This window comes from Euprymna scolopes, chromosome 18 (genome assembly GCF_053919585.1).
Source record: "Euprymna scolopes isolate OS-2025 chromosome 18, ASM5391958v1, whole genome shotgun sequence".
In the NCBI taxonomy this organism is placed as follows: domain Eukaryota; kingdom Metazoa; phylum Mollusca; class Cephalopoda; order Sepiida; family Sepiolidae; genus Euprymna; species Euprymna scolopes.
Genome location: NC_136499.1, coordinates 110,085,619 through 110,108,498, shown reverse-complemented (window position 1 = coordinate 110,108,498; position 22,880 = coordinate 110,085,619). Strand labels below are relative to the sequence as shown.

The 22,880-nt window shown below is 36.0% G+C and overlaps 1 protein-coding gene across 1 annotated transcript in view; it reads left to right on the top strand.

Annotated features, from left to right (window-relative positions):
- Positions 1 to 22,880, top strand: part of LOC145297758 (uncharacterized) — an 859,574-nt gene that overhangs the window by 61,380 nt on the left and 775,314 nt on the right. The gene's annotated exons all lie outside the window — the stretch shown is intronic.

The window sequence follows — 22,880 nt, the reverse complement described above, 5'->3', positions numbered from 1 at the left end:
TTTTGACGAATATTTTTTTTTCTTTTCTTTTAAGAAAGAATATATAAAAATACATGGTTGAACGATAAAATTGTCGCCCCAAACAAAACAATATTACAGCTTTATTTACAAACTTTTTTTGGATAAATCGATTCAGGTAACTTGATTATATAGTAGAGGACCTCTATTCAATGTAGCCGCCTTCAGCCTCAATCATCACCTCGATACGGGTCTGGAACTGGGAGCATACCTTTCCCACAAGTCCCGGCGGGGCGGGGGGATCTCGGCGAATGGCGGGGATCACGCTGGCTTTGATGTTCCTATTTACTTGCCTCCCCACGAGGGCAGAGTTTGACACATGGTTGATTTTTAATGTAGGGAAATCCCGCACTCTGGATAGGAAGAAAAATAAAACTTGTCTCAGTCATGAAAGATTTCTCCCCCACTGACCGAAGACAAAAAAGACAAAGTTAAGTGCTGTGGGAGGTCATGTTGGTGATGTTCTAGTCGTATGATCAAACGAAATAGTCTAGCAGATTCAGATCGAGGGAGGAGGGAGGCCAATGAGAAAAGGGTACAAAGTTGTAGCACTCCGTCTGAAGCCAAGCTTGGGTCGCTTTGGACTTGTGAGCCAGCACCGACTTCTGCTGCCATACACAAGGTCTGCCAGCGGCGACCTAATTGCACCAGGAGATCAACACACTCTTCAACACATCCAGGTACACTTTGGTGTTACTTTCATGCTGAATTCAAAGATGTGAGGTGGCATGTTTTGGCCCTCACTTGAAACCACACCAAATACAATAACCCTGGTGGAAAACTTTGTTTTTATCATCCTGGGCAGGTTCCTGTTATTCGTGGCAATCCACCAATGCATTTTGAAGGTGCTGGCAATGGTCCTGTTGTCATAACTTGGATCGGTAGAGAGCATGAGTTTTACAGCGGCGCATCTCCGATCTCGCTCGTCGAACATCATTTTACTTTCAGACATGATAGACGGCTCCTATCGCTCTTGGGATTTGTACACAACTGGCCAACTAGTAGATGGTCTGCAACAAAACAAGAAAACCGGTTTTCATCAAACAGAAATGGAATCATGACTTCTTTTCTAGGGTGAAAATGTTATCGTTTCACCCTGTATATATTTAAAAAGGAAAGCAAGAAAAAAAAAAGAAAAAGAAAGAAGAGCGTGGGAAAGGCAAGGGACGAGAAAATGTTTTGACGAAGCGATTATGTAAGAAATAAAGAAAAATGAAACAAAAGAGGGCAAGAATAAATGAGCAAAACGGATATTTTAAAAAGAAACAAATAAAAAAGAAACAAATAAAAAAGAAACAAAAAAAGAAACAAAAAAAGAAACAAAAGAAGAAACAAATAAAAAAGAAACAAATAAAAAAAACAAAAAAGACAAACGAAAGTAAAAAAAAAAAAAAACGACTGCGGTAATATTTTTAAAAAGACAAAGGAGGATACAGAAAATTAAGGACAAAAATAGATAAAAATGAATTTACCCCCCCACCCAAAAAGAGAGAGAGAGAGAGAGAGAGAGAGAGAGAGAGAGAGAGAGAGAGAGAGAGAGAGAGAAGATAAGTATCCCGTTCCACTACAAAGCCACCAATCGCTCATGCATAGAGTATTATCGCCACAGTTGAGCTGGTGCATGTGATAGGATCCAAAAAAAAGGGTCTCTAATCTAATAGGTCCCACTTTGTCAACCAGTCTCCAATCCCTGTCCCATCGCCGCAATGTTGCATCCCTGTAAATGTTTTACAAGTATTTTAATGAAATGTGCTCTGGTGAACCTATTGCACTTGTGCCCCTCGACAAAGCCGCTTAGCAGCAAAATCACACCCCTTCACTGTTGAGATCCCTAAATGTCAGAAAGTTTTATACTCTAATAGCTTCTTCCCTAGAACAGCTAGACTTTGGAATTCCCTTGCTGCTACCTGCTTCCCTTACTGTACTGAGATGCACAAGTTTAAATGTAACGTAAACCACCATCTTAATCTTTCCTAGGCATCGTCTACAATTAGTAGGCCCTTACATCCAAGTTGCAAAATGCATTATTTGGGGTTATGGGGAGTAAAATAAATAAATAAAGCTAAGAATGAGGAGAAAAATGAAGAAATAAAGAAGACAGGGGAGAAAAATAAACATAAAAGCCAAATACGTCCAAAGATGGAATACTGTTGCCATATCTGGGCAGGAGCTGCTAAAAACAGCCTATCCTGCCTTGACAGAGTACAAAATAGACTTCGTGGCTTAGTGGGGCATACCCTTTTCTCTACCCTGCAACCTCTCTCGCACAGAAGAGACGTTGCGAGCCTATCCTTGTTTTATCGTTATTTCCATGGCAGGTGCTCGTCTGAACTCCAATCTCTGGTCCCCCTCGCCAATCTTTTACGAAAAACACCCGTCTAGCTGAATCCACTGTGAAAAATTTCCCCCACTCTATATCTGTGCCTAAATCAAAACGCGGATTCCATGAACAAAGCTTCTTTCTTAGAACTGCACGCCTGCGGAACTCTGTTCCGTCTGCCTGCTTCCCTCCGGACTACAACTTGGATGTCTTCAAGTCCAATGTTAACAAATTCCTAATGAACCACCCCCTTAAGTAAACACTTCATCAAATCTCCACACTAACGTAATGTACTTGCAATAACCCTTATCCCTGAGTGGCTTCCGGGCCTTGATAAGTGGTAATCACTGTGTAAAAAAAAAATGCGGAATATATAAGAAAGAAAGAAAAGAAAAAGACTATGTGCATACTTAAGAAAAAAAAGAAAGAAATTAAACAAGAAAGATAGAAAAGAAAAAGAAATTGAGAAACAAAGAAAGAATAAAGAAAGAAAAAGAAAGGAAGCAACAAAAGAATAAAAAGAGAGAAAAGAATAAGAAAAGAAAAAACGAAAAAAGAAAGCAAAGAAAAGGAAGGAAAATTGGAGCAAAAGAGGACAAATGAGGAAATGAAGAAAGAAAAGAAAGAAAGAAAGAACCTCTACTTGTATATAAAAAATCTTTGTGCGTGTGCGCGAGAGTTCATTTCCTATGGACTCCGAAACGGCTAATTTCACGCAAATGTACTTCATGAATTTGGGAGTGTTCTTAAATATCTTTTGTATCGGAATGCTTCCGATAAGTATCGAAAATCGATCATCGAAAAAATACGATTAAAGAAAAAACAGTCCCATTCTGACCAATGTTTACACCCTTATAAAACCTGGCATCACCAGTCCATTTGAGAAGTTTTACCACTACACAAGCAGAAGAGTTCAGCGTATAAAATCAACAGTAGGTTTCTTTGATAAGACAGGGACATGTTCGAGATGAGCGTTTCTGTACGTTATGTTGCCAAGCTAATCAAAAACCTTGATTCCAATAAAGCAACAGGCCCTGACGGTATTCCAATTATAGTACTCAAAAAACTTCAACCTGAACTAGCGCCCATACTTACAAAACTGTTTAAACGTTATCTTAAGGAGAATAGTTTCCCATCACCCTGGAAAATTTCATTAGTATGGCCTGTATTTAAGAATTCAGGTGATCGCTCATCCCCCTTTTAGTACAGACCAGTAAGTCTTCTGTGCGTCATGAGTAAGTTACTGGAATCTGTGTTAAATACAGAAGTAATCAACCATCTCAGCAAAAATAACCTTCTTAGTGACACTCAATATGGTTTCCTTTCTGCTAGATCTACAGCAGATGTGCTTACAGTTATATCTCATAGGATTAGCAAATCTCTCGACGAAGGCAACCTTTCTAGGGCAATTGCTCTTGACATATCTAAGGCCTTTGATAGGGTATAGCATAAAGGTTTACTTCACAAGATCTCCAGCTATGGTATAGCTGAAAATGTCTTCTCAATTATTAAATCATTTCTCTCTGATAGGTTTATAAGAGTAGTAGTTGAGGGGCAAAAATCAGAAGCTCACAATATTAATGCTGGTGTCCCTCAGAGGTCCATCCTGGGCCCAACTCTTTTCCTGATCTACATTAATGATCTTCCAAATCACATCCTTACATCATTCGTAGACATTAAAGCTGACGACACTACCATTTATGGTAGCACATCTAAGGCAGTAAACGACCAAGTTCTCTCCGATTCTCTCTCCTCTGATCTTGAGCACGTAGTACAATGGGGAAAGGAGTGGCTGGTTACTTTTAATGCATCTAAAACCAAGCATCTCTCTTTACATCATCAACATTCTGATCCACATCTGGCATCAATTGAAATGAATGGCTTTCGTCTTCAGGAGGCCTCAAGTTTTGACAAGTTTCTGGGCTTGGCCATTACTCCTGATCTTAAATGGAACACGTACATCAAATATGTTGCCAAGGCCGCTAGAAAAATGGTGGGATCTTTCTATTGATCCAGTAGATATCTCACTGCTGATGCAATTCTTTATCTATATAAGATCCAGATACGTCCAAGGAAGGAATACTATTGCGACATCTGGGCAGGAGCTGCCAGAAAGGACTTGGCCTGCCTTGATAGAGTTTAAAATAGACTTCGTAGCCTCGTAGGAGATGTCATTTTCTCTTCCCTGCAACCTCTATCTCACAGAAGAGATGTTGCGAGTTTGTCTCTGATGTATCGTTATTTTCATGGAAAGTGTTTGACTGAGCTTCAGTCTATGGTCCCCCCCTCGCCAAACTTTCGCAAGAAACACTCGTCTAGCTGAAAACACTATCAATAATTCCCCCCACTCTTCATCTGTGCCTAAACCTAAATGTAGATTCCATGAACAAAGCTTCTTTCTTAGAACTGCACGCCTGTGGAATTGTCTTCCGTTTTCCTGCTTTCCGGCTGACTACAATATGGTTTTGTTCAAGTCTAATGTAAATAAGTTCTTGATGAGCCGTTCCATATAAGTTATCAAATTTACCGAATTTTCATTACTAATGATTACTATATTGTCCAATTCCTGCTGTACACCCTTTAACCCTTATCCTTGAGTTGCCTCTTGGCCTTGATAATGTGGTGATGCCTGTGTGAAAAAAAACCCACAATTGAACTATGATACTTGGCTTTTTTACTTTTAAACTTTAATTCTAGCCACACTACAGAAATAATTTTATAAAATCAACAGTAGATTCTCTAGAGTGCAACGTAGACAGCTGGTCTCCAACTGTATTGTAGAGTAAGTTACTGCGGGAAAGCATGTTGAGATTTCTCAAGGTGTACCATTGTGGGTCCCCGGCTAGAGCAGGCTATAAGTCGGTAGATTGAAAAATGGGCGATTTCATCGATTTCGATGAAAATACAAGTATTAGGAATGTGGAACATTCTTTGATCACCATTGAATACCGCGCTACGTCGGGTCTCCCTACTAGTTTCTAACATTTCAAGATTTACAAACTTGTGTAAAAGAGGGAGGATATTAGAAGAAAGAAAGGAAGAATTTAAGAATTATCTTATTTTGCCGCATCGGAAACAAGAAAAAAAATGATAAAGCGAATAAAACAACACACGATATCTACCAGGAATGGGCAGCAGATGCTGTCAGTTTTTATGCATCAATATGGACGATAAAATTTTTAGTCACTTCCGGAACTGAAGCCGTTTACGATTATGACTTTTTTGTTCATATATATTAAGAACGTTTGGATTTTCACCGAGAATTCCAGTAGGTGGCTCAGACACAACCATTTTGATAACCCGGTTCTCGCCAGATCACCGAAGTTAAGCAACGATGAACCTGGCCAGTATCAGATGGGTGACCATTGGGGAAGTCTAGGCACTGTATGTACCGCGCCAAGTCGTAGAAATTTTCAGGTTGGTATCTGGTAGCGTTTAACTCACAGGGGGAGATGCACTCTCCCGAATCAAAACGGAAACCAACGGTAAACTACTGTCTTTACTAGTTTTTCCGAGATTATTAATGGCTCTACAATTTAGTGAGCCCTGGTCGCCAACGCTCTTAAAAACAGCAGGGCCTCGAGAGAGAGAGAGAGAGAGAGAGAGAGAGAGAGAGAGAGAGAGAGAGGCTCAAGCGATGTTGATACATAAACTGACAATATGGCGTATTAGGTTCGAATCTTGTCAGTTCCATAGTTGTTTCACTATAGATGTTTGAAGTTTTCACGGGGTCATCCTGTTAGTAGGTAATTCTAAAAATTAATCAAGGAAAACAATTCCAATAACGGAACTGATCTGATCAAATTTCGTATCATGTGGCTTCATACGAATTTATGATTTTATGATTTGCGTTTATTTTGACCTTTGTTATTTATTTCTTTTTTATGAAAGTCGCTGTAGACAAGGCATCAAGCCATTTGACGTAACAAAATAAACAACGAAATATGACTTACTCTAAGGATAGTTTCGATGAGCGTAGTCTTGAAAAGACATAGATTATAAGTAGGAAAGAAGAAGTTCCACAAGCTCGAGGTTCTTAGAAAACAGCTTCTGGAATAAGAAGCTATAATACAATAAGTTACCTGAAGACTACTAGACTAACGAGTCAAACGAGCTGAAACAAAAGAAGCTGGGAATAAATCAGATAGTTCTTAACGCTGCGTTAGTCACCTGGGTGTTCCAAACGTAGTTCGTCCCATAGGGTGTTTATATACCCCATTACAAAAATGTTGATAGTGTTATTTTGTATAATATAGTTATCCTGCTGGTTCAGTGTATATCTGCAGTCCCTGCTGAACAGTTTAAATCACTTGTATCTTGTTGATATTAATATAAAATAACACAATAAGATAAATTATAAAACTAAGGAAATTTTTTTTTTAAATCTCAGATTTAGATCACAGTTATTTAAAAATACCCAAAGGATACTCCAGTTTGTGTTATTTTTTTAATATCTATGATGAACATTAATTGAAATAGCAAGAAAAATGAATACGAGTTCATTACATAAATATAACATTTCAATCTTACTCACCTCAAAAGAAAAACTGGGATACAACTGTTCTACACCACGCGTGCTATACTTTCACCGAGCCAGTAGAGTACGGGAGGAGAAGAAAAAGAAATAAGTTGCCAACTAGGAATTATGACCACAAAATTGTGGTGGAAAAACACCCCATGGGACTAACGCAGAGTTAAGTACACATTCTTTAAAAGTACATATTGGTGAGACTGAGATGAGCAACGTGATGTATGTGAGAAGTGTTAATCAGATTGCAACGTCATGTAAGAAGTGTTAATCAGATTGCAACGTCATGTATGTGAGAAGTGTTAATCAGATTGCAACGTAATGTATATGAGAAGTGTTAATCAGATTGCAACGTCATGTATGTGAGAAGTGTTAATCAGATTACAACGTCATGTATATGAGAAGTGTTAATCAGATTGCAACGTCATGTATGTGAGAAGTGTTAATCAGATTGCAACGTCATATATGTGAGAAGTGCTAATCAGATTGCAACGTCATGTATGTGAGAAGTGTTAATCAGATTGCAACGTCATGTATGTGAGAAGTGTTAATCAGATTGCTACGTCATGTATATGAGAAGTGTTAATCAGATTGACACGTCATGTATGTGAGAAGTGTTAATCAGATTGACACGTCATGTATGTAAGAAGTGTTAATCAGATTGCAACGTCATGTATGTGAGAAGTGTTAATCAGATTGCAACGTCATGTATGTGAGAAGTGCTAATCAGATTGCTACGTCATGTATATGAGAAGTGTAAATCAGATTGCAACGTCATGTATGTGAGAAGTGTTAATCAGATTGCAACGTCATGTATGTGAGAAGTGTTAACCAGATTGCCACGTAATGTATGTGAGAAGTGTTAATCAGATTGCAACGTCATGTAAGAAGTGTTAATCAGATTGCAACGTCATGTATGTAAGAAGTGTTAATCAGATTGCAACGTCATGTATGTGAGAAGTGCTAATCAGATTGCAACGTCATGTATGTGAGAAGTGTTAATCAGATTGCAACGTCATGTATGTGAGAAGTGTTAATCAGATTGCAACGTCATGTATGTGAGAAGTGTTAACCAGATTGCAACGTCATGTATGTGAGAAGTGTTAATCAGATTGCAACGTCATGTATGTGAGAAGTGCTAATCAGATTGCAACGTCATGTATATGAGAAGTGTTAACCAGATTGCAACGTCATGTATGTGAGAAGTGTTAATCAGATTGCAACGTCATGTATGTGAGAAGTGTTAACCAGATTGCAACGTCATGTATGTGAGAAGTGTTAATCAGATTGCAACGTCATGTATGTAAGAAATGTTAACGAGATTGCAACGTCATGTATGTCAGAAGTTTTAATCAGATTGCAACGTCATGTATGTGAGAAGTGCTAACCAGATTGCAACGTCATGTATGTGAGAAGTGTTAATCAGATTGCAACGTCATCAATGTGAGAAGTTTTAATCAGATTTCAACTTCATGTATGTGAGAAATGTTAATCAGATTGCAACGTAATGTATGTGAGAAGTGTTAATCAGATGTCAACGTTATGTATGTGAGAAGTGTTAATCAGATTGCAACGTCATGTACGTGAGAAGTGTTAACCAGATTGCAACGTCATGTATGTGAGAAGTGTTAACCAGATTGCAACGTCATGTATGTGAGAAGTGTTAATCAGATTTCAACCTAATGTATGTGAGAAGTGCTAACCAGATTGCAACGTCATGTATATGAGAAGTGTTAATCAGATTGCAACGTCATGTATGTGAGAAGTGTTAATCAGATTGCAACGTCATGTATGTGAGAAGTGCTAATCAGATTGCAACGTATGTATGTGAGAAGTGTTAATCAGATTGCAACGTCATGTATGTGAGAAGTGCTAATCAGATTGCTACGTCATGTATATGAGAAGTTTTAATCAGATTGCAACGTCATGTATGTGAGAAGTGTTAATCAGATTGCAACGTCATGTATGTGAGAAGTGTTAACCAGATTGCAACGTCATGTATGTGAGAAGTGTTAATCAGATTGCAACGTCATGTATGTAAGAAATGTTAACGAGATTGCAACGTCATGTATGTGAGAAGTGTTAATCAGATTGCAACGTAACGTATGTGAGAAGTATTAATCAGATTGCAACTTCATGTATATGAGTAGTGTTAATCAGATTGTAACGTCATGTATGTGAGAAGTGTTAACCAAATGTCAACGTTATGTATGTGAGAAGTGTTAATCAGATTGCAACGTCATGTATGTAAGAAATGTTAACGAGATTGCAACGTCATATATGTAAGAAGTTTTAATCAGATTGCAACGTCATGTATGTGAGAAGTGTTAATCAGATTGCAACGTCATGTACGTAGGAAGTATTAACCAGATTGCAACTTCATGTATGTGAGAAGTGTTAATCAGATTGCAACGTCATGTATGTGAGAAGTGTTAACCAGATTGCAACGTTATATATGTGAGAAGTGTTAACCAGATTGCAGCGTCGTGTATGTGAGAAGTGTTAATCAGATTGCAACGTCATGTATGTGAGAACTGTTAACGAGATTGCAATGTCATGTATGTGAGAACTGTTAACGAGATTGCAACGTCATGTATGTGAGAAGTGTTAACCAGATGTCAACGTAATGTATGTGACAAGTTTTAATCAGATTGCAACGTCATGTATGTGAGAAGTGTTAATCAGATTGCAACGTCATGTATGTGAGAAGTGCTAATCAGATTGCTACGTCATATATATGAGAAGTGTTAATCAGATTGCAACGTCATGTATGTGAGAAGTGTTAATCAGATTGCAACGTTATGTATGTGAGAAGTGCTAATCAGATTGCAACGTTATGTATGTGAGAAGTGTTAATCAGATTGCAACGTCATGTATGTGAGAAGTTCTAATCGGATTGCTTCGTCATGTATATGAGAAGTGTTAATCAGATTGCAACGTCATGTATGTGAGAAGTGTTAATCAGATTGCAACGTCATGTATGTGAGAAGTGTTAACCAGATTGCAACGTCATGTATGTGAGAAGTGTAAATCAGATTGCAACGTCATGTAAGAAGTGTTAATCAGATTGCAACGTCATGTATGTGAGAAGTGCTAATCAGATTACAACGTAATGTATATGAGAAGTGTTAATCAGATTGCAACGTCACGTATGTGAGAAGTGTTAATCAGATTGCACCGTCATGTATGTGAGAAGTTCTAATCAGATTGCAACGTTATGTATGTGAGAAGTGTTAATCAGATTGCAACGTCATGTATGTGAGAAGTGCTAATCAGATTGCTACGTCATGTATATGAGAAGTGTTAATCAGATTGCAACGTCATGTATGTGAGAAGTGTTAATCAGATTGCAACGTCATGTATGTAAGAAATGTTAACAAGATTGCAACGTCATGTATGTCAGAGGTTTTAATCAGATTGCAACGTTATGTATGTGAGAAGTGTTAATCAGATTGCAACGTCATGTATGTGAGAAGTGCTAATCAGATTGCTACGTCATGTATATGAGAAGTGTTAATCAGATTGCAACGTCATGTATGTGAGAAGTGTTAATCAGATTGCAACGTCATGTATGTAAGAAATGTTAACAAGATTGCAACGTAATGTATGTCAGAAGTTTTAATCAGATTACAACGTCATGTATGTGAGAACTGTTAACGAAATTGCAACGTCATGTATGTGAGAAGTGTTAATCAGATTGCAACGTCATGTATGTGAGAAGTGTTAATCAGATTGCAACGTCATGTATGTGAGAAGTGTTAATCAGATTGCAACCTCATGTATGTGAGAAGTGTTAATCAGATTGCAACGTCATGTATGTGAGAAGTGTTAATCAGATGTCAACGTTATGTATGTGAGAAGTGTTAATCAGATTGCAACGTAATGTATGTGAGAAGTGTTAATCAGATGTCAACGTTATGTATGTGAGAAGTGTTAATCAGATTGCAACGTCATGTATGTGAGAAGTGTTAATCAGATTGCAACGTCATGTACGTGAGAAGTGTTAACCAGATTGCAACGTCATGTATGTGAGAAGTGTTAATCAGATTGCAACGTCATCTATTTGAGAAGGGTTAACCAGATTGCAACCTCATGTATGTGAGTAGTGTTAATCAGATTGCAACCTCATGTATGTGAGAAGTGCTAACCAGATTGCAACGTCATGTATGTGAGAAGTGTTAACCAGATTGCAACGTCATGTATGTAAGAAGTGTTAATCAGATTGCAACGTCACGTATGTGAGAAGTATTAATCAGATTGCAACTTCATGTATATGAGAAGTGTTTATCAGCTTGTAACGTAATGTATGTGAGAAGTGTTAACTAGATGTCAACGTTATGTATGTGAGAAGTGTTAATCAGATTGCAACGTCATATATGTGAGAAGTGCTAATCAGATTGCTACGTCATGTATGTGAGAAGTGTTAATCAGATTGCAACGTCATGTATGTGAGAAGTATTAACCAGATTGCAACGTCATGTATGTGAGAAGTGTTAATCAGATTGCAACGTTATGTATGTGAGAAGTGTTAACCAGATTGCAACGTCATATATGTGAGAAGTGCTAATCAGATTGCAACGTCATGTATGTGAGAAGTGTTAATCAGATTGCAACGTCATGTATGTGAGAAGTATTAACCAGATTGCAACGTCATGTATGTGAGAAGTGTTAATCAGATTGCAACGTTATGTATGTGAGAAGTGTTAACCAGATTGCAACGTCGTGTATGTGAGAAGTGTTAATCAGATTGCAACGTCATGTATGTGAGAACTGTTAACGAGATTGCAATGTCATGTATGTGAGAAGTGTTAACCAGATGTCAACGTAATGTATGTGACAAGTGTTAATCAGATTGCAACGTCATGTATGTGAGAAGTGTTAACCAGATTGCAACGTCATGTATGTGAGAAGTGTTAATCAGATTGCAACGTCATGTATGTGAGAACTGTTTACGAGATTGCAATGTCATGTATGTGAGAAGTGTTAATAAGATTACAACGTCATGTACGTGAGACGTGTCAACCAGATTGCAATCTGCTTCTGCACCTTATGAATGAACCCTCATATAGGAAAGATCAACCGGCCCAAATCTGACTAGCCTTTTACATAAAAGAACTAAAGATGGTTAATGCAAAGACAGTAAATGCCTATTTGCTTTTTTCTTGAAAAGAATAAGGTTATAAATAGGAGAAAAACATTCAACAGTTCTTGAAAAGAAACGTATGGAATAGAAAAAAAGAATAATAACACGACGAGGTATTTTAACAGCGAAATGGTGAAGATTACTCGATGAACGAGTCTCACAAACTTGAACAAAATTGTACCTAAAACTGAAAATGATTTCATTGAAGGAAGTTTATTTCCACGAACTCCCCATCTGTTCAACACATTACCACAACGCTTCTTCCCTACAGATTACAACATGGTTGTTTCCAAGTCCGATGTAAACAAATACTTGTCTTTCTGTTAAATATTCATATTTTGTTAATTTCATTCATCATTTTCGACCTATTCATAAAATTCTTCATAATTTCAATTGGTATTCAGCCTAGGATGTTTTCCTCTCGGCACCAGAAGCCAACAGAGTCTATGTAATTACTAAAATTACTTTTTCCCCAATATGTTCTAGAACCAGTCCAGTACTAGGTATTCTACTCGCCGGTTCGTTCCTTTCTGCCTTTGAGAAGTGATTAGTTTATTGTTAATCACCTGATCCGCCCCTACCGGAGAGTTCCGACGGGGTTGTCCAAACAGTTTTTGCAGGCCAGAGTGCTATTTCTCGATCTCGCTGGCTTTTCAAATCCCACCTTTCTGCTCTTGTGTCACATCTTTCCATCGTGGAAAGGGGGTAAATAACTCTACCATTTTGTCTGATGATCTACGCGACTCATTAACCATTACCTCCGAGTGGCTTTTGGTCTTCATAAGTAGGAACTCATGAGAATAAAACAAAGCAACAACAACAACAACTACAACAAATAAAAACAAGTGTAAAAGAAAAGATTGCGAGGTGCCTTCAATTAGTTTCCAAACTTTTTTCGTGTGGGCATTTTTATGGATAGTACACACATGAAACTCTAGTCCCCTTCGAAGTAGTCTCCTCCGGCTGCAATGCACTTGCTATACCGTTCCAACAACTTCTGGAAAGCCCCATGAGAATCCTCTTGTATGAACGTGTCACTGACTCCCGTCACAGCCTCTAGGGTGTTCCTTAACCTTAGGGAATTAAAAAAAAAATGTCACGAGGAGCAAGATCTTGACTATAGGGAGAGTGAGGTGTTTTGATGTCCATCTTGGCCAAATAGTCTATGATCTTCTTTGAGCACCCTTGAGACAAACTTCGTGCAAATCTTCCGCATCTTCAGTTCTTCGCGAATAATTGTGTGTACAGTTCCCACACTGACATCAAACTGGGCACTTAATGTCTCAGTAGACATACGACGGTCCATATCAATGAAATTCCTTATTTGGCCAATCAACTCTGATGTTCTGACTTCCTTGTCCCTCCCACACCTCTTAACATCCCTCACAGACTCCCCGTCTTCCTTTAATCTCTTATGCCATTCAAAAACTGATACTCGATTCATGCAAGATGGTCTAAAACCAGTCTAAAGCATTCCATAGGTTTCTGTGGCATTTTTTTCTCAAGTTTAAAACAGAATTTTATTGCATATCGTTCTTCTAAATTGTCTTCATATCGAGATTGCATTTTTAAAATTCGCCAGCTGCGACAATCAGGCTTTAGTAGGGTGTATTCTTACTCCTGCTTTAGCTGTTCATTTGGACCAAACATCATAAAAATTAGCCAATCATCGCATATATATAGCAATAATATACTGAATGCTCAACAGTCTACAACAATTTTAAATTTTAAATTTAAATATTATGCATTCTGGCCTTTTGGTCAAGACCAAAGTGTAGTATCTGTTCTTCAGATGCTGCACTTCCATTTCTTGTTCTCTTTCGGTGGAGGAGAAATCCTTCACGACTGAGACAATTTTTATTTTTGTACTTTTTCTCCACGTTAAAAAACGACCCTCGTATCTAACTCTGTCCCGTGGGGTAGCATTGTAAATAGGTACAACAATTTTAAATGCATGTGCAAAAAAGTCTGGAAACTTATTACAGTAACCTCGTATGCGAGAAAGAGTAAAAATGAGACAAAAAAAGATCGTCTCACTACCTCTCCATCACGACAAACGTGCTCTCTCTCTCTCTCTCTCGCTCTCTCTCTCTCTCTCTCTCTCTCTCTCTCTCTTTCTCTCTGTCTCATACGCTATCGTCCGTTTTTCTTTCCAATTAAAAAAATAACATAGGTCTTTTTTTTGTGTGCCAGACCAAATACGACAATTCAAATATGTATGATCTATCTATTCAGGAATCGTAAATAACGGAAGTGAGTTTACTGCAACGATTTTGATTGGCTGAGGATGAGCATCCATCACGTATGTAGGTCTCTTTGATGTCAAACTGTTTAATTTATGTTATGCGTAGGATGACGTCCCATTCCTGTTGAGAAATGTTCGTGTTGCTAGTGGGGAGCGTCTGACGATTAAAGCTCGTAATCTGCATTAAAACCAATGCACCACTTCGCTTTGATCTCCAAGACAAACCAAGTATCGATGTTACGACACACACACACACACACACACACACACACACACACACACACACACACACACACACACACACACACACATGTATATATATTTACATATATATATGTATATATATGTATATATATATATATATATATATATATATATATATATATATATATATATATTCCAAGGTTCCGCTAGAACAACTAAGTTGTTCGGAAATCAACACAGATCTTTTGTTTATAGTGGTGAATATTTTTATCAAACCAATCAAACTTATTAATTAGACACAAAGGTACATTATGTGGCTGGCAGTGTTCTTAGATAGGTTTTATATCCGAATATCTATATTCCTATAAATTGGTGCGTATGTATTGGCATTCATATTAAACTCCCTTTTTCTCTATTCATTTAAAAAGAAAATATAACTTTGTTATATATGGGTCATGGAAGTGCATTCATCTGAAAAAGATCTAGCTAATTTGCATATTATTTAAAACATTCATTTAAATTAACTCCCTATTAATTTTTCGGTCCTGGATATGACCTTAAACTATATCCGATGGTGAAGCCCCGGCTTGCAGGCCTTAGGGAGTGTGGAGCCACCCTTTAATTGCCATTGCTCCCAGGTCCACTCTGGCCCGCAGTGGTAGTACCTGTTAGGCTCCCAACTATGGGTTATATAGAATACTAGCAGGGCTACCCGGCGTTGCTCGGGACCGTATAAACAATGAAAAAACAAAAGCAGATATTGAACATATGTTTTATTCTTAGGGGAGAGGAATCTTTCATCTCAAGTTTTAGCGTTACAAACAAACATTTGTCTTTTATATATATATAGATAATAACAGGTTTTTTGGGGGCCCCCCTCGAAGATAACTGATCAGTTGACCAACTTCTAGTGGTCCGTTTGACGTGAAATTTCGATATTTGTAATCCGGGTGATGGGGCTTCGATATGATACCAAATTTGTCAAGTTTGGTTCCGTCTTTCAAAAGTTTTAGCGTTACAAACAAACATACATACACACAGACGTTTGGCTTTTATATGTATAGACGACTTTAAAAAACAAATATACTATATTAAAAAAATCGTTCTTCAACGTCAGCAGATTCGGCATTAAATAACCTGAAAAGGGTTGATATGCCGTAAAACAAAACAACCAACCAACCAACCTATTAATTTTTCGGTAGTCTTATAGGATGATCATCTTTAGTTAACTATTGCGTTTAATTAGATTAATGCAGATATTCTACATGATTTATACCTGCATAATATTTGCATAAAATGGGTATAGTAAGTACAAATCTGTTTCTATATATATTTATGTTTGCGTACATTTTTTTAAATTTGGTCTACCAAACTCCCCTGTAAGTTTTTTGTCTAAAGACATGAAACTTGATATATAGGGTATTTGAACCCATGCGAAACTTTATATTTGGGTTGTAGCCAGGGAAAATCGGCACAAAAGTATAAAAATAAAAAATAAAAATACAAAATGGAATTTGCCAGGTGAAGGTCGAACGATGGCATTAGGAATATGCATGCGTAACGTAATAGCTATTGGTAGATGTTTTAATTTTTAGCTTTGCAGCAAAAATGTCTTCAAGCTCATACATTAATGTCAAAGGAACAAATAAAATCGTAAGCTAAACGTTTTAGTTTCAATTCTCAGTGATGTCGCCCGTGTCATTTTTCTTTTTAAACTTTTTAAATCATTAATGTATATTGGATTCAATATAATATAATAATAAATACGCAATCGGCCTTAATCAAAATAGCATATTTAATTAAGCGTAATTTACGACCAGGCAATGCCGGGTTGCTTGCTTGTATATATATACATATATAGTCTTGGACGTTTTTAACCTTTAAAACTATACAAAAATTTTTTTTTTATCATTCGTTAGAAAACTATTTAGTCAGTAAATCATTTAATCACTTGCAATCACTACATCAATTTGCTCTCTCGAATTCACTATAGTACCAGTAATAATTTGATTTGTTAAGGGATCATCAGTTGTTTACCATGAAACACTGTTTCGAGGATTTACAGAAATAAATAAATAAATATATATATATATATATATATATATATATATATATATAAAAGAAATTAGTGTGTAAGTTCATTCTATATGTATTTGAAAAAGGTACTTTATGTGTTAGTAGTGTTCTTATATTGGTTTTGTATCGGAATCTCTTCGATAAGTCCCGATAATCGATAATCGAAATAATTTACACTTTACGCTGCCTAACGTCACAGAAGTGTTATCGCCATACACAAGCCGAAAGACCCGACATAAATATTCCAGAGTAGATTCTTTACTATGACAGATACTCGTTAAAATGAATGTTTCTGTTTAAAGCACAATTGCACCATTATACTTGACGTTTTCTATTTTAAAATTAAATTATCACCGCACAAGCAGTAAAACTATGCATTTAAAGTCAACAGTAAATTCTTTGATATGACAGGTGCGCGGTCGAAATGAATGTTTCTGTTTAGAGCACAATTGATTCATGATACTTGAATTTTGCATTTTAAAGTTTAATTCAAACCATTATATATATAAAAGTTATATTATAAAATCGACAGTAGGTTCTCTACCGTGCAATGGAGACTAGTATGTATAGTGGACTAAGTCACTGCGGGGATGTATGTGAAACTTTTTCTCCAGTAAACCACGATGAACCAATTAGAACTGGCAATCAATCGATCTAATTGAAAAATTGGCGATTTCACTGATTTCGATGACAGTAAAAAGTATGGGAACGTAAAACATTTGTTAATCATCAATTTACCGGGCAACGTCGTGTCTACCTGCTATTATGTATGCATGTATATATGATATATGTATGTATGTATGTATGTATGTATGTATGTATGTATGGATGGATGTATGGATGGATGGATTTTTGTATGGATGGATAGATGGATAGATGAATGTATGTGTATATTGAATGTTAGGGTTAGGGTTTCAAATCCCGAGTTCGGATCTGTTTAACTGATGAGCCCAAATGAGGGCGAAATTCGATCTTGGACTTCCAGTTTGTTGCCTTTCATGGCTCTTGTGAACTGCGACGTTGTTTGGTTGTGGAAATAATTATATAATCTCTCACATTCTGAATATATATATATATATATATATATATATATATATATATATATATATATATATATATATGTGTATGTATGTATGTATGTATATATATGGGGTGGAGAGGGCTCCCCTAAGCCGTGGTGAAGGCAACCTTTCTAGGAGAAGCAAATCTCTGATTTAAAAAACCATAAAGCGGAAGATCATTACCCGCATTAAGCTGGTCTGCAGTTTAATTTGTTGCTAGCTATCTTGCTCTTGCTTGTTGCTGGATCTCAACATTTTGAACCGAGAGAGAGACTTAGCTGTCGTACAAAGCTAAGACTCTGTAACATCATCTTTGTATAGTAACTCCCTCAGGCATTTGGGCTCATGGATTTTAAATGTCTGAGGGAGTGGCACTCGTCTGACAAGACGTTGCAATCATCATGTATATATATATGTGTGTGCATATATATATATATATATATATATATATATATATATATGATAATTCAAAGAGGGAGTAACTAAAAGAAAACACAATTGCAACTTCTATTCCGATTATGGGGTTTTGTACTTATATTCTTTTTTTTTTTTTTTTTTTTTTTTTTTTTGAAGTTGATGCGTTTCTATCTTTCCGGTGAGTAAAGGCGTAATAAATTCAGAAATTAACATAATAATTATATGAATGGTTCTTCGTTGCAAAACAAGTGCTGTCAAGAATTGAACGTTTTTACGTGCCTAAAAAATAAACGGTCAGATAGACAACATCTTAAAATTTGGAACATTAACTTTTTGTCATTTATTTGTATATGGTCAATAGTTGCATCGAGTTTCATTAATTTAAGGATTGTATGAATAAAAAGTGAATTATAATTAAATAAACGTATTTACACAAACACACACACATGTGCATATATATATATATATATATATATATATATATATATATATATATATATATATATATATATATATATATATATATATATATATATATATATATATATATATGATTAAAAATAGGATAAAATTCGACGATAGGAGAAACACGGAGGTGGAAATACCTAAAAACTCGACGACATTTCGCTCGTTTTGTGCGACCTTTTTCAAGAGTAAAAATGTAAAATTCGCACTGACGAGAAGATTAATTCAGAGTATATATCGAGGAGGGCGGGGGTAGTTTTATATATATATATATATATATATATATATATATATATATATATATATATATATATATATATATATATATATATATATATATATATATATATATATGTATTATAAGTTGACGCCAATTTTGACCCCCTTAATATTTACTATTTTGGGTTCAAATCAAGTTAAAACTTTTGATCCCTGTCCAAGAATCTAAAATTTCAAATGTTTAGACCCAAAATTTGCGCAGGAGTTTGTTAGAGTTTTCAAAGGTCACATCGTTGAACTTTAACCCCTTAACAGCTAAATTTCTGGCTGAAAACCGATTAAAAAGATTTCCCCTAATCTCAATACTTCTCATGTCAAATCTCGAGTCTGTAGACTGAAAATTGACAGAGTAGTTTGGTAGAGAAATGTACACACACAGACAATTTCACTTTTATAGATATATAGATATATTTTCATGTATATATATATATATATATATATATATATATATATATATATATATATATATAATAAATGCAAAAGAAAAATGTCTAAATCATTTTCATGGATAATTATTTTACATAAGTGTGAAGAAATATTTTTAAAAAATCGTTTTCTTTTGTTTGATCTAGTTAGAAGAATTTGATATAAGGGCGGATGCAATCAAACGGCGTGTAGATTTATTGTGTATTATTTAGAATTGTTGCCTTTTCAAAATCAAAATGGTGGTTACGCTCTATAATATGGGAACAAATGGCGTTAATTAAGAATGTGTGTGTGTGTGTGTGTGTATGTGTGTGTGTGTGTGTGTGTGTGTGTGTGTGTGTGTGTGTGTGTGTGTGTGTAAATCGTGACGAGAGAATGAATAAACAAGTCTACAATCAACATGGCTCCTGTTATTCCTCATTGGCCGTGTCAAACAATCCAGCATCTCTCTCTCTCTCTCTCTCTCTCTCTCTCTCTCTCTCTCTCTCTCTCTCTCTCTCTGCTTTGTGTCTGCGTAGTTCAAATCAACAAATTCAAACACTCGTGCGGTTTTATCTATAAAAAAAAAATTAATTGACTTACACAACAAGTATTTATTGATTTAAAGAACATAATTGAAGGCAACGCTCATAGAGCATGTTCACCTCTATACGGGAAAGATTGCTCGGCCTTGCCGAGGTGCAAAATAGAAAAGAAAAGACCTTGTAAAATTTTTTTTTTTTTTTTAAATATTAAAAACGAAAAACTAGACACACTGGCGAATTGTTTTTGAATAACTAAACATAACCGATCTCTTTACTTCAAGTCAAACAGCTTTTTAATCTTTTTTCTTTCCATTAAAACAATAATACAAAACTTTTACAATATTTATACGTGTAACACGTGAGGAAACAAGGCTTACTTTTCATGATCCACTTTGGTCTAATATCTACATTTTTTCCTATTTTCGAAAGAAATGTTGGTCTGAAACCGTAATCTTAACCCAAATCTAAACTCATAACCCTTACCTTGATTCTAACCCTAACACTAACTTTAACATCAACCCGAACTCTAACTCTAACCCTGACATAATTACTTACGTGCATAGCCAATGATTCAACTAGAAGACATTAATAGCCTAGAAATCTATCGCAATGAATGAGGAATCTACGCTCATTCAAACCAACATATTTTTCGCCATTTTACCTTAAATCACCAGCAAAATTTTGTTACTCAAAACATCGATTTAATTGTTTTAGTTTAAAGTTGTTTCGGATGAAAATGCTGAATCCGGAATTATTTTGGAAAGTATTGTCATACGTCAAGTTCTTTATGTCTTAAAATATTTATTCATGGTGTTTGGTTTAGTTGTTTTTTAGCGGAACGTTGTTGTTTATGAATTTGGCATTGCAGAACATGATTGAGTTTTGCAAAGAGAAAGTCAAAACCATTACACCAATGTTTGCTGCAGTTTTGGTCAGGAAACCAGTATCGTCAGACAGTCTAATCTAACTTTAACCCCAGGCCCAACACTGGAGCACCTACACAAATAATTGAATCATATTAATTTAAAGCGAAGATATAGATAGGCTCTCTCTCTCTCTCTCTCTCTCTCTCTCTATATATATATATATATATATATATATATATATATATGCATATATATATGTGTGTGTGTGCCCATATACACACATACACACACACACACACACACATATATATATATATATATATATATATATATATATAAAGTAGTAGTGTTCGTGTGTGTGTGCGCGCCTGTGTGCATCTACGTGTACAACTAACTGTCCTACAACCCATACCACTAGACAGACCAAACCTGGCATGATAATGTTTCGCCACCTACGGATGGTGCGCACTATTTTTCAAGGCTAAATCTAACGTAAAGGTCATAGCTTATGTATATATACTCTCCTACAGGCCAGCTCTCTGGACCAATCATCGCAAAACGTAGTATGAGGATTGTCTCCGACTTAGGGATGGTACGAACCATTTTCTCAAAGTTAAGGTCATAGGTAAAAGTAATAGCCTATGTATATATACTTTCCCACAGCCCACAGCCCACACCGCTGAGGCGATCAGGACCAAAGCTTACATGTTTATGGTCACCGACCTAGAGATAGTGCACACAATTTTTCAAGGTCCAGATCAAAGGGTAGGGTCAGAACTTTGCTGTATGCTCGGGTACCCGCTTCAAAGCGGATACCGAGCACATAGCAAAGTTCCGTGCGAAGCGTGGGTATTTTTTGCTAGTGTAGGTATACCCCTCATATATATATATATATATATATATATATATATATATATATAAATAAAGCTGAATTCTGTGTGTGTGTATGTGTGTGTGTGTCTGGTCACGAATAAGCTCCTATATGGTTGAATATTTTAAAAAATTGATTACATATAATGATAAAAGACGTGTCGAGACACACGAATGGGTATGTTTGATCTGGCAGAACAGTGGTTCATTAAAATTATGGGGTCTGCGTTCGCGCCTGGTTCACAAAGTATGGAAATAAAAAATTAAAAAATTAAAAAACAAAAAGTTTACAAGTGTTTTTTGATATAGATGTACATAAGAATACTTTGATAAGTATGTTTTAACTTAAATAGGGATGGTATAATAAAATTGTGGTGTCTGCGTTCGCGTCTGCCCTCCATAGAATGGAAATAGGCACAGACTTTTCATATGTATCTGCGTAAGTATACTTTGATAATTATGTTTCAGTTTGAAGAAAAATGGTATAATAAAATTATGGGGTGTTTGTTCGCGTCCGACCTCCATAGAATGGAAATATGTCACAAAGTTTAACAAGATTTTTTAATATAGATCCACAGAATATTGTGATAAGTGTTTCAGTGTGAACAGTTATGGTATAATAAATTATGGGATTTATCTATTTTATTTTTACTTTCATCATATTTTGCTTTGGTTTTGATACCCCCAAATTCGAAGCCATCTCATTACAACCCATCCTTTTCATAACCTATCATACTTTCATAAATCAGAGTCCATTTTCCGTAGGCTGTTTTTGTACCTAGTCAACGACGGGTACTTTTGCTAGTATATATATATATATATATATATATATATATATATATATACGGCATAATCACGTCGGCACACTGATTCTTGGCAGTTTACCGTAGTTAAGCAATCATGAGGTTGGCCTGCACCATATTGGTGACCATTTGGAAATACTAAGCGCTGTATGTGTTCTCCGATTATATTGTAATAGTTTCCAGTCCTTCTGAAACTATGTATTTGCACACGGAATTAAAATTGTGCCGACTCAAGAAAGGTGTGGCTTGAGATTGAGCAACTTTTGCCACAAAACTTTCACGCGCATGCACTCGTCAGTGGTTACCTATCTTCTGCAAATATTGAAATGTATATATATATATATATATATATATATATATATATATATATGAGCAAACAGTTAATAATAAAACATGTTAAAAAACACGTTGAAAATACTTTTGCATGCAAAATCCGATCCCGCATTTTGCTAATTCCTACCCTCTGATGAGAAGGAAAGTATTTCTTCGAAACTCCGCGGATTAAGGACTATCCACTTATCTAGTGTTTCCTTTTCAGATTAAATATGTTTTTAACTCATTTCAAAGTGTTTTTTAACATGTTTTATTAACTGTTTGCTCGTATTATAAGCTCTATTTCCTATTTGGTTTTATCG